Source organism: Dermacentor albipictus, unplaced genomic scaffold (assembly GCF_038994185.2).
Source record: "Dermacentor albipictus isolate Rhodes 1998 colony unplaced genomic scaffold, USDA_Dalb.pri_finalv2 scaffold_26, whole genome shotgun sequence".
NCBI classification, from domain to species: domain Eukaryota; kingdom Metazoa; phylum Arthropoda; class Arachnida; order Ixodida; family Ixodidae; genus Dermacentor; species Dermacentor albipictus.
In genome coordinates this window covers 2,275,132-2,293,592 of record NW_027225580.1, presented here as the reverse complement: position 1 = coordinate 2,293,592, position 18,461 = coordinate 2,275,132, and the positions used below count along the sequence as shown (strand labels likewise).

At 43.8% G+C, this 18,461-nt stretch overlaps 1 long non-coding RNA gene across 1 annotated transcript in view; it reads left to right on the top strand.

Annotated features, from left to right (window-relative positions):
* The window catches only part of LOC139052543 (uncharacterized), a 29,493-nt gene extending 27,102 nt beyond the window's left edge, over window positions 1-2,391 (top strand). The window contains exons 4-5 of the long non-coding RNA XR_011509960.1: window positions 898-1,177; window positions 2,107-2,391. This is a non-coding gene — a long non-coding RNA (uncharacterized lncRNA). The remainder of the gene's footprint in view (window positions 1-897; window positions 1,178-2,106) is intronic.
* Window positions 2,392-18,461: the final 16,070 nt, after the last annotated feature.

Here is an 18,461-nt window from a genome sequence, read left to right as displayed (position 1 = left end):
CAGTGTGTACCCATTGCACGGTACACGGGCCTTCACGCATTCTGACCCCGTAAGAAAGCGGCGGCCTCTGCACGGATCAAATCTGCGACGTCGAGCCCAGCAGCGGAATGTCATAGCCGCTGGGATACATTAGCTGGTCACAAACAAATAGAAATGTGGTGTAAGGGTACTTTCTACTTAAATGACCTCTCGAATGCCATGATGCCGATGCGTAGGTCAGGTAAGTGTTTGGACGTGATCCGATTGAATGTAAAAAGAAGATATAACTATTCTAGAGACGTTCGCCAAATACACTGACCTCGAACGCCATAACAATACACACACACAAAAAGAAAAGGTAAACATGATGCATTGTGGTTGCCTAAATCAATTATATTCATATATTAAAGTGTTGCACCATGGTCTATGACAAAAAGAAAATCATCATGCCTTCCACTCTGTGAAGAAGGACGAGCAGCGAAGCTGCGGTGTATTTTGCCTCACTTGAGGCATGTATGCATATATAGGTATTATTATTAATATTATTATTATTATAATATTATTATTACTCGATGGCGAAGTTGTCATTATTCAATATTAGCTGTTACTATTCGGTGGCACCCGCCGTGGTTGCTCAGTGGCTATGGTGTTGGGCTGCTGAGCACGAGGTCGCGGGATCGAATCCCGGCCACGGCGGCCGCATTTCGATGGGGGCGAAATGCGAAAACACCCGTGTGCTTAGATTTAGGTGCACGTTAAAGAACCCCAGGTGGTCAAAATTTCCGGAGTCCTCCACTACGGCGTGCCTCATAATCAGAAAGTGGTTTTGGCACGTAAAACCCCAAATATTATTATTATTCGGTGGCAGTCGATGGCGAAGCTGTCACCGAATACTCATCGCCACGTTTCTCTTGGCAGGTGCTACTTTGGCCGCTGTGAATAACCTGGAGCAAGCTTCTGCGGCTTTGCAATTCCTCGTGCCAGGCATGGGCAGAGCGTTCAGCTGGAAAGTTTGGGCGATGTTTCTGATAGCCCGCTAAGCTGCTGTCCAAAGTAGCCGCTGCTAGCTTCGACATTGCACCAAACCATGGCGCCTGGATCTTTCATCGGACCATGAAATATGCTCCCGAATCAACAGTGCTCCGCAGTTGGTGGCGAAGCTGTCACTGAATACTCAACGCGATGTTTGTCTTAGCAGGTGGGCCATTAACTTTAAGAGCATAGTTGTTTGCCAGTGCTGCCGACTGCTGTCTAGTTATGTTGAACCATGTGCTGATGGGATTGGTATTTAGCGAACAGTATATATAGCCTTGTCTATTTTTTTGTGTGTGTTTGTGACCATGCCTGACCGAACCAAATGTCAATGGTGCGCGGAGAAGCTGCCAGGTGATGGCAGATTCGTGACGTGTTTCGATTGCAAACTAGGCTATCGCTTGGCAAAAAATCCTTGGGTGTGGCTGAAAATATGTTTGCATCAATGGGCGTGGCAAAAGAGAGGCCTGGAAATGTAAGCAATGCAGAACACCTACAAGCGATGACAACTTATTGACAGCCCATAATCCTGAAGAAACTGCAGTGGCTGGTGATCCTGGCTTTATCGCAAAGGAATTAAATGCTCTTAGAGAAGAACTAAGGGGTATTAAGCACATAATGGTTGTTCTTTTGCCTCTCCGAGAAAAGGTCGACAAGCTCCTAGCTCTGAAGACAAAAATAGATGAAGTGCTATCAGTGAAAGCGACTGTAGTTGAACTGCAAAACTCTGTACAGTTCCTGTCTTCAGTCTATGACACTGTGGTGATACAGACAAAAGAGTCTGACTCAGCCTTGAAAAGCCTAGAAACTAAAGTGGTGTCGCTGACGGAAATGGTGAATACCCACTCTGCTGCGATTGTTCAGTTGTGGGCTGATATTAATGGCTGTGAGCAGTATAACAGACTATTGAACCTTGAGCTACACGGGCTTCCATTTTCACCGGGAGAAAACATGCGAACTGCTATCGCAGATCTCGCACACAAGCTAGAAATAATAGATTTTGAACCCCGTGACATAGTTGCAATCTACCGTCTGCCTGCCAGAAAAGATAAAACACCTATTGTGCTCATTAGATTTTCGTCCTCGTTTTTGCAGGACACTTGGCTGGCGGCTCGTGGCAAGCTTCGTGTCTTGGCACAGAAAAAAAACTTACCTGCTGTGTACCTCAATGAAAACCTGACCCAAGCTACTAAGGAACTGGTTTCGAAAACTCGATCTAAAGGCAAAGAAAACAGCTATAAGTTTGTCTGAATAAGGAATGCAAAGATCTTTGCATGAAAGGAAGACGGAGGCCCTGTCATCAGGATTGCTTCGGTCACCGACATCGATAAGATGCTTTAAACTCATGGCGATAAACTACGTTTCTCTCCCAGACTTCGGTTCTTTGGGATCTATTTTCGAAAACAGTGATAAGCCTTCTTTTTCAGTCGTTCACATAAATATAAGAAGCATAAGAAAATACTGGGATCAGTTCCTTCTCAGTGCTGATGACGCCATGGCCTTAGTGGATGCATTTATACTGTCGGAGATAAATGTTCAAGATGATATGTTGTCATAGTTTCGTCTACCGAATTGCCAAGAACACTTTTTTACGAGAACGGCTAGGATAGATGGTGGAGTATCAGTATTCATTAAGTCTAAATGGGTAACTACAATTACGACATTTACTTTTACGGGGGCGGAAAGCGTCGCCTTCCGCTTGAAAAATTCTAACGTGGCTTTGTCGTTAGCTGCGATTTATTGTCCCCCCTCCGAACATGTGCAAACATTTTTGAATGAACTAAAGCAATATCTCAGTTGTACACCTCCTAAGTCGAACGTTTGTCTCATTTGAGACATTAACATAGACATCTTAAACTCAGAGAAAGCCATGGTTACCAATTAGTACTTGAACATCTTAGCTGACTATAGCATTGGGTCAGGTTTTAACAAGGCTACACGAGAGGAGCTTCTTTTGTCTCGTGTCATGACTTCCTGTATGACCACGTGAGGGTCCGTTCAATAGATTTTTTTGAATATCGATTTCGTCCGAGTGACAGAAAAGCTAGCGGACCACTATTTTATAAGATGCCAGCGTTCATTCCCAAGTTCCTAGCAATCCCAAAGTAAGGAATCCCAATTCATTGAAGTATTTGATTGCTTTAAATTCGACCGACTAGTTTCCCACTATGAATGGAACACAATGTTAACAAATAGCTGTCCGAATAGTGTATGTAATAATTTTATAGCGGCAATTTCCGATTTAGAGAAGGCATGTAGAAAAACAATCTTGCTCCGAAAGTGAAGACCACACCTATACTGGCTGAGCAATTGGATAATAAAAGCTACTGAAGACAAGGAAAACTTGTGCAAGCGGTGTCGACAGCACCCTGATGACGAAACATTTAAAATGTCCCTATCGAGAAGCCCAGAACAGTTACAGCACTGATGCGCTGTTCTAAGAGGAACTACTATTGCAATAAATTTTTTTCCTCGCGTTATAAACCCGCTAAAATGTGGTCCCTGGTAAATGAGCTTAGAGGCTCTTATCCAGGTACGTATTTGGACCCGATAACAAAAAGTTTCGGATCTATCAATCAAAATCTGGCGGAAAATTTCAATGATTTTTCTTTGGTTTGCACTGATAATGATAGACCAACTGACCCTCAACGGTGGTCTTTGTTCAATACTATATTCGGCATTTCTTCCACCAATAACTAAAGAAGACTTCTATTGATTTTTCCATCGATATAGAAAAGGCCGTGCTGTCGGACTCGACGGCATATCAGCAGAAGACATATGTAGCAACGTCAATGTTCTGGCCGATCTGCTTCTTTCTTTAATAGAATCCTTGATACTTGCATAATACCAGATGCACTAAAGAAAGCATCCGTGATTCCTACATTTAAAAGGCGGAGATGCTTTGAAGCCAGAGAACTGTTGCCCCATCTCTGTTCTTTCTTTCTAAGTGCAACTGTTGGAAAGACACGTGCTTGAAACGATTGAGGGGTTCGTTTTAAAACACAGCATCTTATCATCTTCCCAGTATGGCTTCGTGTCTGGTAGAAGCATGCATGCACTTTTTGAAGAACTGTCGGATCTTCTATATCAGACATTTGAACTTAACCAGGTAGCCTGTGGGCTTTTTTTTAGATATATCTAAGGGTTTCGATTCGGTAAGCCACCGTATTCTATGTGCTAAACTACACAATTATGGGTTTCGGGGACATTTCCATGCATTTATACAAAACTATCTGTTAAATCAGTCCCAGATTGTGTGTATTGGCGACCAAAAGAGTTCTTTGCGGTTTCTTAACGCAGGGCTTCCGCAGGGTTCCGTTTTATCTCCGCTTCTTTTTAATTTGCACGTTTGTGACTACGTACTTCATGTACGATTTTCCAGTATGCAGATGATATGTTGCTTGTTTCTAAGCAAATGCAGTAGGAAGCAGCTGTCGCCTTACTTCAAAGCGACTTAAAAAATGTGATGAACTGGTTTAAATAAAACCTTATAAAAGTTATTGCTCGGAAAACTCGATTAGTGTGTTTCAGAAATCTGTTAAAGGCTCTTGTAACAAGTTAACATGTCTTCCTTCACGTATTTGATTGCTTAGACTGTTTGTGCCCCAGTACAATATGCGGATAGTGTCAAGTACCTTTCAGTATACTTTGAGACTGACTTATCATGGAATATTCAAATGGCTCGAATTCGTGCGTGATTACGTAATGTTGCATGTGTCCTTTACCGTATAAGGAAGTATGCACCTACCAAGATTAAAAAAGTGATAGTGCATGCTTTAGGCTCCTCGCATATAAGGTACGGTATTTGCTGTTTTTCTTAATTGCAGCGGATTTTGGAAACATAAAATTGGCAGCCTATTAAAAAGCATCCTGAAAATTGTTGCGTACAACCAAACCACGGATAACTTATTTCAAGATCAAGAAATGCTTGATTTCGAGTCTTTGCTAGGTTCGACAATTGGGATGCATTATTTCGGGAGCAATGCTTTCCGAGAACCTGTCCATAAAAGTGTTGCTTTGCGTAGACATCCCAGATATGTAGTTCCTCTGGCAAGAACTCGTTATGAAAAAGGACGAAGAAGGTACTATTTCCCCCACCTGTTTAATAACCTTCCCAGGGCTGTACTGGATCAGACAAATTTGTCTGGATTAAAAAAGACCCTCGAAGCAATGATTGAATAGTTTTCACATGTATGAAGTCTCTTTTGTTGTAGTGTGATCTTTGCCAAAATGAATGTAAGACTGTTTCCGCTGTTTTTACAATTTTTCTTTTTTTTGTCATCGATAGGTTGTAACTTTGTTTACATATTGTGCCATGTTTACTCAGTTTTAATAGTTGTTGTGTGCTTCGTGTCTTCATTTGAGCATTAAGTAGTTTACTGGGCATGTTTACCTGAGGAACCTGTGGTACTTTTTTTTTTAATTTTTTTTAGTTTGAGATTTAGTTTGTCTGTAATAAGGTTACATGATGCATTGCCCTGACTGCCAGGTTTCTGCCATACAAGCCCACAGAAGGCTTTGGCAGACCTAGCAAAATTATATGTACAAATTAATTAGTAGTATAAAGGGCACAGACAACGATTACACATTTTGACTGTGGAGGGATTTATTCTTATTCTTTTATGAAGTAGTGACGTGTGCAAGTAACGCCACATGGCCGACGGGGATTCCACAATGTTCACAAGTTCACTATGAACTACATAATTAGGAAAAATTTATGAAACTCGACGTAATATTAGAGCCATCTTAGCGGCTAATTGTCATTTCATTTGTTTAGACATTAGTTTCAATACAGCAAGAGTTACAACCATTTTCTATAACCATACTCCATCGTAGATGGCCATGTATTGAAAGTAGAAGGGAATTCTGTAACGTCTACAACTTCACAGTGACAAGTAAATGAAACTCGGCGAGATGATACAGTCGTCATTACGGCCAATTTCAGTGTGTTTTTTTCAAAGATATCCACAGTAAATTGAGCGATGCACAGCATTCGCGAGATACAGGAGACTAAGGTTTTTTTATCGATGTGACGCGTAGACGAATGGACATCGACAACCGTTGGAGGGTTGCTATAAGCAGCACCGCACCACAAGATTTTAAAAAGTTGTAGATTTCTAGGACATAAATCTAGTCTGTATAGGTAATGGAATGTGAGAGTCCTAATTCCTGTTTATGAACATATATTGAAATTCACAAGATAAACTACTAGTAGTTCATAGAGACGAATTGTAGTACATCGTCCATAAGCTAAAGTCACAACTCCTTCATCTAATACGCACTTATTGTTTTGTAATATCACAGAAGTGAGACTTGAGGTTTAAATTTAAACATATATTAAATATTTATGAATGTTTTTATACGACTGCACATATCCACACAACCCAGCCACTTTCTTACCGTTAGTTTCATGTTCAATTCCCAGTAGTTGCTGAGCGAAATTATTTGAGGAAAAGCTAAGCACGCCAATCTTTACCGCAGTTATAATCTGTAAATAAATAAGCGCCTATAACAACTGTTATTGCATAGTGGCTGTACTCTCACAGTGGGTAATATTTTATGTTTTGGTGTTAGCAACCTTCGTTGGGTCGAAAAGATGCAAGTCAGAATGTGGATGAATGAGTAAAGCAATGCTACAGACAGGCTGACGTGTTGAACACCTTTTTCCCTCATTATTAACAGCTGATTCTCTCTTAACACGTCAGCGACTTCACCAAAAAGTGGTATATCTTTCCAAAAAAATTTTTAGGATTTATTGTAGCACTATTTAAATATAGGCAATAGAGAACATAATGTTAGCGCTTTGAAGTTCATTTAGTATGCCTAAATTGTTAACCTTGGCGAATCCTCTCCTCAAGCGCACCTTCATGAAGTTAAAGGCAACAGCAACGAGGTGGTGCTCTTCACAGTTGACAAATGCTGCTGTCGTCGTAAATTAATTCAGAGCTAAAGAAATTGATTGTCTGCTGTCCCTTTCGTATTAAGCAATGCAACTTGGTAGGCCGGAGAATCACATAATATGCTGTTTAATCGAAGCACGGTCTTAAGGAACTCCCCAAGCAACAAAGGTGGGCGAGTGTAAATGCACATAAGCGAATTATCAATAAATTGGCAACCTCTGTTCATACACCTGCTACCATTGAACGACTTGCCTTACTAAACGATGACGTGCTAAACTCGGCAAAGATGCACGGAAGCAGTTCGCCTTGGAGTGTTTAAAAAGTTATACAGTCACCACGTAAGTTCTTTCTCGCTGTCCTCGCTGCTGCAATTCAGAATGTCCCTCATCCTCACCAGCTTCCATGGTGAAAGCGCGGCAGTGTCTCTACATAAGCACGTTCAAAGCCCTGACTTCACGTTTGATGGCACCATGCCTGCAACTGCCGCCATGAATCTTCCTGTCATCAGCGACTACGTGATCACCAGTAACGACCATTCTACAAGTTCTAGATAGTGACAGTTGTACATTAACGTACCTATTACGTATGTGAACGTAACTCCTCTTGGCTATGGAACGACTACTTCCACAGCGCTATTATCTGCACCTTAGTATAGAGAACACCACACGCACCAAGCTTATACTGCCAATGGACCCAAGTTTACAGGGATCCAGTTTGCGTGATAGTCCTTTGTGTTGCGAGCTCTGTAAACTCCTTGCAGCTACATCTGGCTGTTATGGCCTCGTTCAAAAATTTATTTCCTTCTTTGTTAACTCAATACTGCGAGTGCATTAGAAATAATTTTTGATCTTTACTGCTTTGATAACGCAACTGTCATAGCAATAATTTATACAAGGTGTCACTGCACGCCAAAACAGTTCTCGCAGTCAATAGCTCAAGCGTAACAACACGCTAGGAGTGAAATAGATGTCGCCAAATGAACCAAAAGAATGTATGTCCTTATGTTCCAGAGAGAACAGAACAAAATACATTTCGCTGCAAACAATATGCCCTATTGATGTTCTCGGTATACGTAAAATCCTATAGAACAGACATAACCTTATGTGCGCTTTAGTTGAAACTTGGCGTCAAAAACAACACATCACAGAAGTGATGGTAATTCTGTGGAATCTTCAGCACCATTACCAGAAGTTGACGTGCAAGAAGCATTGATTTTATCGCTTGTTCGCGATTAACTGCGCAAAGAAATGTGAATACAGAAGTAAAAGTCAAATTCCGCAAGCAGGTATTGTCATTGCCATTCTCACTGCAGCGAGCCAACCTTGCAGAAGTGCCTGATGCCACAGACGTTGTGTCCAACTAAACTGATTATCATGCATCACAACTAAAACAACAAACTTAACATCCCGATTTTTTGCGTACAGGCAGTTCTGAACATCGGTATCTCTATCACTATTAGAATGGCTAGCAGTGGAGCACTTTCATTTGGTTCGCTACAATATGCTGTCGCACCCAGGCGATACAATGGCCCATAATAGCAGTCCTGTCATCGGCATTTCTACAAGGATTTGCTATGACCTTTTATGCTTGTACAACTGGCGAAGGCGGTAACCACTGACTGGCTCAGGGTAACACTGAAGTTTTTCTCTCCTGACAGCACCGAGGGCCAGGAAGTGCGTGCCCTGGTGTCATTGTCGCCTAGTTGCCGCCTCAGCCCCCTCGGCTGTGGTCATGCGAGCCAGTGAGGACAGGTTAACGAGTAGCGACCGGTCTCGAGCGCCTTCTTCAATAGTGGGGCCGCCATCTCATATGTGTAGTCAGACAACAACATGAACCCCGTCGCGCATCACGAGCACGTTCTGTGTGGGGTGGCTCTGCTTACAGTCGTTGATGGTTAAGAGCGTCTAATTTGTTTCTAGGCCTCGCGGCCCCGCCATCCGGGAGACGGCGGATTCGGGCAACACCGCGTCGAACGTGACGTAGTTCAGGGTGCTACTCCTGCGCAGCATGTTACTTAAGGCGGTCGTCGCGTGGTGTTCGAAGGTCCAGGTCCAGCCACCGAAGATGAGGGAGCAGTGGCTGCGGATCTAACCGGTAACTGTGTGCTGATTCCCGGCCTCAGAACTGTGCGTGGCGAAGGCCACCTCAGAGTTCTCGAGGTACAGCCAGCTGGCGAATACAGTGGACAGCGGGAAGGCCAAGTTATTGTCGATCACTGGACCCATCCCAACCACAAGGCTCCACAAGTTGGCGTTGCCATTGTAGAATCCGCGATTGAGTTCCTTGTTCTCGGACCAGGCCAGGAAAGCAGGTGGTTCGAATGTGACGTACGAGATCTTGGGGACACACTGCAGACAATCGATCACGTCGTCAGTCGCAGCGTAGCAGCAGCTGAACTTTACCCTGCTTCTCGGGTGTCTTTCACCGACTTGTGTCCAGAAATTCGCCAGTCCCGGCTGCATTACTGTGCCGAGGCGTCGAGTTGACCAATCGGGCATCTACAAGCCGCATGCCATAACCCCTCCTAAGACACGTCTGGCTGACTGTTAGCTTATATTCGATTGCCCTCCCTTTCCATTATACTCGATTGCCCTCCCTTTCCAGTTGTCAACGGGCACCAAATAGCCGCTGATGTAAATTTCGGTGGGCGTCGCAGTGTGCACAATAACAGGCGCGACAGACAAGTAGAGGCCCGGGGAGGTGGCAGTGCATGTGATCATCAGTGTCTTCATGTTCGCGTTGACGCTCAGCGCTCTGGATGGATTCCGGATGTCTGCGTCGTTCCGCTCGAAGTTCTGCATCTTGTACGTTCCGAGCTGCTCGCACCGATCTGCGATGCCCCCGAGAACGTGCCAGTGCCACGATCCCGTGGGCCGTACTGTGCGTGCCCGGCGAACAGCAGCTCCCGACGAGCTTACGATGGCCGTGCTACGCGATACTAGTTTGGCCAGCACACAGCAGCAGACGACCACCGTGAACGCCTCGTTGACGTGGATCCTGTACTGACCACGGTGCGTGGTGCAGCAGCCAATCAGTGCCTCAGCATCGGACACGTCCCTCCTGTTCTCGTGGAAGACGAGCACGGACATGGCCTCAAACCTGTTGAGGAGTTCGATTGGCTCATGAATGCCGACTCTCGAGAAGCGCATGCTCCTAGTCTCCAGCATGTCGAGCGCGGTCACCGAGGAGGGCAGCGAGTCAATCAGATTCCTTATCGGGTAGTCGTCCAGCAGGGAGTAGCAGAGCTTGGCGTGCCTCCTCGTTCCGGAACAGAAACTCGTTCCGGAACAGAAACTGATCTGGAGACATGTGCGACTCACACAGCTCCACAAACTTGATACAGTGGTAGTCTATCAGCAGCCAGTCGACTACCACGAACGAGTACCTGCGCTGCAGGTTGAAGTTGAAGTTTATGCAATATAGGAAAGTACACAGGAAATGTTGAACAGGACATCTGAATCCCTAGCTCAAGGCTAGTTGAGATCCATGCTAGTTATAACTCACAACTTTACCAGCAATACGAAAAAGTATCAATAAATCGTACATACATAAACATTCATTCATAAACACAAGGCAGGGTACATGTAGTAGCTACGAGAAACCCACAGAAAGGAATTTATATTTAGTAAATTATACACTGAAAGTGAAAAAGGTAAACATATGTACACCATCGAGATGAAAACTCCATGCAGATAATAGTAGTGAGTGATAATGAGATTTCACTGATATTGAAAAACACTTTGCTTGTTTTACTTCTGATGGTAAGCTGTTCCATAGCAGTGCTCCAGTGTTGTTTAACCTTCGCCTTCCATATACATTATGCATTTTTGGTATGAGAAAACTTCCCTTAAGTGCGCTGCGTGTATTGCTTCTGGAATGTAAAAAAAATTATACATTCAAAGGACAGTTAGTGGTTATGCTATTATGAGTATGCAATATAGTTTTAAGATTCAGTAATAAATTAAAAAGCAGTATATTTAAACTTTGAAACAGCGGCATCGATTTAGTATTGTAATACGAAAAAGTAATGAATCGCAAGGCCCTTTTCTGAAGAAGTACAACAGGTTCTACATAAGAAACGTACGTGTTGCCCCAAGATGCAATACAGTAGGATAGATGGCTATGGAATATGCTAAAGTAAATTGTTCTCAGAGTGGCAGTGTCGAAGTAATAACGGCATTTGTACAGCATAAAACAAGCCTTGCTCAACTTTTTACACAACAATGCAATGTGAGGCTTCCAATGAAGATGCTCATCTAGTGTGACACCCACGTATAGAATTGAACTCACCCGCTCAAGTATATTATAGTTTAAAGAAAGCGAATGACAATCTCTTAGTGGTGGTTTCCACGAAAATGTAAAGAGAATATATTTAGTTTTCTTGATATTCAGAGTTAGCTTATTTGATGCGAACCATTGGTTAACACTTCGAAGTTCATTATTAGCCACTTGAAATGTTTTGTCCAAGGAGTCTAGCGCACAAAGTAGAACAGTGTCGTCTGCATACATCACAGCAAAGAAGTTTTCTAAGGCATCAGGAAGATCGTTTATAAATAAAGAAAAAAATATTGGCCCCAGTACTGAGCCTTGTGGGACCCCTGTAACAATGTCAGAAATGTCGGGTTTGGTATCTGCAATGGAAACTAGTTGTTTTCTGTTATTGAAATAGCTGCGGAAAAATTGTAGAGTTAGACCTTGAAAACCATAGCATTCTAACTTATTTAGCAGTATGTCAGGATCAACAGTGTCAAACGCTTTTCTCACATCTAGAAATATGCCTAGGACTCTTTTGTTGTTGTTCAAGTTAGAATTTACGTAGTCAGACAAAGCTAATACTGCTGTGCTTGTCGATATTTTAGCTTGAAAACCATGCTGGCAGTAAGACAAAATGGATTCACACTCAAGAAATGAAGTGATTCGTTGGGCGATAAATTTTTCGAAGACTGTGTTCAAGCAACTTAAGACAGATATAGGACGGTAGTTTTCTAATAAGTTGTGGTCCCCATTTTTTGTAAATTGGTATAACCTTAGCGATATTTAGTAAGTCTGGATAGGTAGCAATATAGAAAGCGAGATTGAATATTTTTTCTAATGGCACGCACAATATATCAACACAATGCTTTAAGGCCACTGTGGATATTCCATCGTGACAAGTAGAATGTTTGAATGGCATGCCGTTAACTACGGACACTATCTCCTCCGCAGTAATGTCCACAAAACCAAATGAGTTTGTCGTCCTTTCTGGGTAAGTAATGGACGAAAGAAGAGGTATATTATTAGATATTGCGTGACCAATCATACAGAAGTACGAGTTGAAAAACGAGACTAAGGATTCCATAGATATTCCTAAGATTTTCAAGTCTGGCATTGTATATTCTCTAACTGATGGCTTAATTACCAAATTGATAATGCGCAACGTAGCCTTTGAATTACCAGAATATACGGACTATTAAATTTGTGTAATACTCTTTTTTACGAATACGTATGAAGCGGTCTGCGCTGGACGCATGAAAGAAGACGAAGGAATGGGCTAGGGGAGAAGTGGGAAGGAAGAAGTAGGAATAAACTGGCGGACGACACCCGTCTCACTTAGATTATGTCATTTCTGTTGCCGTTCTAGTTAGGAACGCTACATTTTGGCACAGCCGACAGTTTTCGAAGACCAGCCATGCGGGTGACGTTTTTCGTCGACCAGGCGTCATCGGAGTCTGTTGTGTTCACCCGATACCAAGTGCACGGTGAGCCAGCGACGGACCTTCCTCTTGAAGTTAGTTCTACCGCGCTGATCAACGTAGTGCTGCAACAAGCTGCAATCAGCCGCCAAGCCCTCGTGCAAACAGGATCGGTGACAGTGAATCTACAACTGCAGACACTGAGCGAACGCGTTCTGGAACCCATACGACGTGGCACCCTCAAAGAGGAAACGCCTGCCGGGAAGGTGAGCCTAGACTGGACTGTTATGGAACTGCTAAGGAACATTATACAACAGATCGAAATAATGAGAACTTTCGTCCAAGCGCCATCAAAACGACAAAACGACATCAGCCATTACATCCGCACATGCCACCTCTGCCAGGTGAACAAAGTTAAATTCAAGCAATCGACAGACGTTATGACAAACCCTGAATATTCAAGCGTTCCGTTGGAAGTAATTCATTTGGATTTCGCAGAGCTCAAAAAGAAGGGGGAAGGAGTCAAGTGAACGCAAGCTTTCTTGCTCTCCATAGATGAGTGCACAAGGACGATTGCGGCTAAAGCTGGCAAAGAAGACGCAAACAGCGTAATAGACCTCCTCAAAGCTGAATGTTTTAAACACACAAAGACGCTCGTCTGCGACAACGGGCCGGCTTTCCGGAGTGCCAAGTTATCAGAGTGGGCACAGGAGCACGGCATAATGATAAAGTATGCTTCTCCATACCACCCGGCAGCAAACGGCCTAGCGGAACGTGCCATACGAGACATCAAACAGTATCTGAAGATGTATCCAGACTTTGCCGGTGGCTGGAAGTGCTGTCTCGAGGCCGCTGTGAAACATCACAACAGATCATACACCACGGGTTTAGGCTGCAGCCCTCATTTTGTAAGTTCGGGTACAGCGCCCATACTTCCTGCAGATCGTGAGCTAGGTCTCCTAGAGAACCTCGAACTTGCGGAAGTAAGGAAAACTGTCAAAAAACAGGAGGTCTACAAGCGCCACATGAAGCAAAACTTTGATAAAAGGCACAGTAGCGAGATACCGGACATACAGCCTGGAGACTATGTCCTTGTAAGGAAAGGAGCTGCGCCCTCAAATTCAAAATTTTGCGGACCATTTCAAGTTATTAAGACTGCATGCCAGCATGGAATATTGAAGAATGTCTGGTACGCCAGAGCCTCAGGCCAAACGGAGTGCGCCGCTATTGGAAACATATTCAAGTATTACCCCAGGAGGTGTAATTAAAAGAAATCCGGAAGAGTGAAGCGGTCTGCACTGGACGCATGAAAGAAGATGAAGGAATGGGCTAGGGGAGAAGTGAGAAGGAAGAAGTAGGAATAAAATGGCGGACGACACCCGTCTCACTTAGATTATGTCATTTCTGTTGCCGTTCTAGTTAGGAACGCTACAACGTATAGTGCCAGTTACTATATTTCGAGCCATACGAAATTTTTTTTCATAATATTTGTTACCCTTATGCGACTTTAGTGTGCCAAAAGTCTTTATCTTGTAGCAGTCCTTTCGTCATCCAGGGACAGATAGGAGTGCTACAATATCGTTTTTCTAAGGTGCTTGATGACTGTGCTAATGCATCGCACAACGCTCTGCTGAAACTGTCAAATTGCTGATTTGCATTTTTCTGCGCATCTATAGTTAAAGAGCAAAGGCGTTCACGTAATACTGGATATTTAACTCACTGAGAAATATGAGAATGGCCCTAAGAATGAGTGGATCGATGAAAAAAGATGGCAGCAGCAGAGTGATCTGTTACAGCCGAATCATAAACATTACACCAGCTTGAATTGGTGTTAAAGTTGCACAATATATGATCGATCAGTGTGGATGTCAATGAAGTTATACATGTTGGGGTTTTAATTACGTTATGGAATCCATATGATCTAACAAGATTAAAATAATCACTGTCATGTTCCTTTATAGCATCAATATTAAAGTCTCCACATATTATTATTCGTTTATTTAAATTGGTTAAATTAATAAATGTTCAACATGTTGCATAAAAGCTGATTTGTTCTTGTTAGGAGCACGATAAATTACCGCTGCAACGAAGCAATGAACATTCACAGCAAGCATATCAAATTCATTCGCGTATGAGTAAGAGTACTCCTTAATGACTGAGCATGATACAGAAGACTTCACAAATAGTGCAACGCCACCACCCCTCGTTCCCGTACTTCGAGGAGTGGAAAAGAATGCATATCCGGGTATATGGTACAGTTCGTCTGAACGCAGCCATGTTTCTGAGGTAGCAATAACATCAAAGGGGAAATTATGCAATGACAGAAGAGAGCAAAGATTGTTAATATTTTTGAGCAAGCTACGCACATTACAATGAATTAAACTGCAACAGGAGGAACTGTTCAGGAAGTCATTAGCAGACTGTACTATGGTAGCCATGTTAATGCAAAAAACGAACAAATAAGTGATAGGTCGTTATCATTACGAATATTGAAAAGCCGTGCATTCTCAGCCTTTTGGGCGAGAATTCTTCCGTTTGCTGCCCAGACAAATTTCCAGTTGTTTGTCTTTCTCCTGGCGATAGCTTTCCCTAATAGTGTTTTCATTTCAGGGCAGAGGTGCTCGTTAATGTACACATTCGCTGAGGCATCGTATCCAAAATCCTGAGGGCTTATCTTTTTCTTCTTGAATCCTTTAATTATGCGTTCTCGAATAGAACGAGACATGCACTTAATTACAATATTTGGCCGATTCTTGTCTTTACTTGGAACACGATGAATCACATCAAAGTCTGTTTCACTAACAGAGATGTCATGCTTTTGACAAACAAATGTCAATACTTCGATGAGGTTTTCGTTTCGTTTTAAGGGAAGTCCCTCGATTTCCAAATTTTGTTGTCGTGTATATTGCTTCAGCTCGCTTATGTCATAGCGGGTGCTTTCAAGCTTACTTGGTAGTTCATTTTCTTTCTTTAGCAACGCTTGTTCTTTCTTCATAGCATCAATTGTTGCCTTGAAACTTTCAAAGTGAGAGTTCAGGAAATGGAGGGGTTTCCTTATCTCTTGCTTCTCATCTCTCAGAGTAGATCGATGTGAGTCAAACTTGCCCGATAGATCAGTGAGCAACTTTGCCAATTCCTTAATTGTAGTTGAACGCTGCAGGAACCACGTGTCTGCCCAGGCAATCCGCGGTGGATCATCCTTTGCGCTGCTCAATGTTGACGAACCACAGGAATTTGTTGCACGGGAACCACTCCGAAAGGAGGAAGCAGCTGCCAGCTGTGCACGACTTGCCGAGGTCCACCCAGGGATGTCTCCGGATGATCCACAGGCAGTGAAGGTTGGAAGCGAGCCGGTTCACCGACAGCCACATTCTGGGACAGCTGCCGACCAGGACCAAGGGGTACTCTCATAGGCGGCTTCTCCATGTTCTCATCTCGGAAACCTGGAGACAAACGTCCGTCGGGTGCATACACCAGTCTGTTTTTCGCCTTGCCCAGTAATAACATGTCCTTTGTCTGGTACGTGCTGCAATCCCGAGTAGCAAGCTGTACACACCCGGATTATGGCTAAGGAGCTCCCTTTGAAAGACCTACCCAGAAGTTCCTTGTTTGTTAACAATTTAAAGAAGCCTGGCGATGACAAGTGTAAGTGAAAATAGCAGACGAATGCACTGGCTATCTGCTATTTGCCATTTGCCTGTTTGAAGAATTATCACAGGCCAGCATCATTCGAACAATAACTGAGAAGTACTACAGTGAAACCTCGTTAAACCGTAGTTGGCCGGAGCTCGGAAAAAAGTATGTACTAAACGGTAGCACTGCTTAACCTAAATAGCCTGAGATCGCCCACTTACCTGTCAAAAACGGAACTTAGAGAGAGTGAGATGGAAGGGAAAAAAGACATACAGTATTTATTCACTTCGCACGACGAAAGTGTTATTTTCAACTTATGCCGCGGCGTTTTAGCAGCGACAACAGCGGCCTCAAACTTCCTGAAGGTGCGAGCCAGCTTTTCAACCAGCCCCCTCTTTTTGGCAAACACTTGCATGGCAGATTCCTCGTTGGCGTTGCACGTTTTCCCTGCACGCGGGCGGTAGAGCTGCAGAAGTTGTGGGGTGCATTTTTCATTGCGGGTGGCTGTTCTCGTTTCGACGATTGCATTCATGAGGCTGACGTAACGCGCAGCTTCTGCCACTGCCGGGCCTGAATCGCCCGTGCTGTCGCTTTCCGTGTCGTCCTCATTACTGTCGCTAGGTGGCACTTCGGCAACAACAAAGAGTTGTTGCCGAAGTAAGTGTAAGAGGCGACTGGAGGATTGGTGGAAGAAAAGTAGGGAAACGACAAAAGACGGAGACGTACAAAAGCACAGTTCGCAATAGGGGATCAGAAAATTTGGCCGTGGTAGTAGAGTGTTTTTTTTTTCTTTTTTCATTGTTTAACCTAGGTAGGATATTAGGCAGTACAGTAGCAAAGGCTTGGTGGTGCAACCCACCGCCCCGTTCCAAAGGGGACGCTCTTAATATCTATCCTATCCATCCAGGCAACGACGGCCCGAACCTCGTAGCTGGCATCAATTCATGGTCGCAGCAGCGCTGCCGAGGAACTGCTTCGTATCCCAAATGCCACACACTGTAGTCAACAGCAGATTCCTGTCGCGTGTCAACGCCGACTTCTTCGTGTCAGGTTCGATAGCGTGAACGATGTCTAATTTTCCTTCTGTGCTGAGCATCTAGCATCTTTTTTATCTGAGCTTCGGCATACTGCGAGCCCTTGATCGCACGACGCCACAACTCCATAGAATGAAGAACGAACTTTACAACGTAATCTGGCCATAGCCTCCTCTATTGGGAGGCTGTGATCTGGCACGGTACCGAAGTGATAATGATGTTGTTGTGGCTTCACGGCCATACTCACGGGGCTCTTGAAGGCCGTTGTTCCAATCTCTGAGGCTTGTTGTTCTGCCAGGCCGCCCAATAGAGACGACGCACCGCCGTGCTTGCGCGATGAAAAGTGTAAACACTACGTGCTAACCTATACGTACGCAATAAGCTGGTACGGTTTATGCGGATACAAAACACGTTAGGTTCAATGGCTGCTGAGTCGGGGATTTGACTTTACTACGTTTAAAACAAAACTACTGTTTAAGTGTCATCATCATGATCATCAGCCTGGTTACGCCCACTGCAGGGCAAAGGCCTCCACACTTCTCCAACTATTCCGGTCATGTACTAATTGTGGCCATGTCGTCCCTGCAAACTTCTTAATCTCATCCGCCCACCTAACTTTCTGCCACCCCCTGCTGCGCTTCCCTTGGAATCCAGTCCATAACCCTTACTGACCATCGTTTATCTTCCCTCCTCATTACATGTCCTGCCCATGCGCATTTCTTTTTCTTGGTTTCAACTAAGATGTCATTAACTCGCGCTTGTTCCTTCACGTAATCTGCTCTTTTCTTATTCCTTAACGTTACACCTATCATTCTTCTTTCCATAGCTCGTTGCGTCCTCCTCAATTTAAGTAGAGCCCTTTCGTAAGCCTCGAGATTTCTGGCCTGTACGTGAGTACTGGTAAGACAGCTGTTATACAATTTTCTCTTGAGGGATAATGGCAACCTGCTGTTCATGATCTGAGAATGCCTGCCAAATGCACCCCAGCCCATTCTTATTCTTCTGATTATTTCTGTCTCATGATATGGATCCGCAGTCACTACCTGTCCTAAGTAGATGTACTCCCTTACCACTTCCAGTGCATTGCTACCTATCATAAACTACTGTTCTCTTCCGAGTCTTGAAGGGGCAGCGCAGTAAGACGAAGACAGAAGGCTGTGGGTTGTGTACATAAGTTTGTGTATGCCTTCGAATAAAGTTAGTTGTGAGTT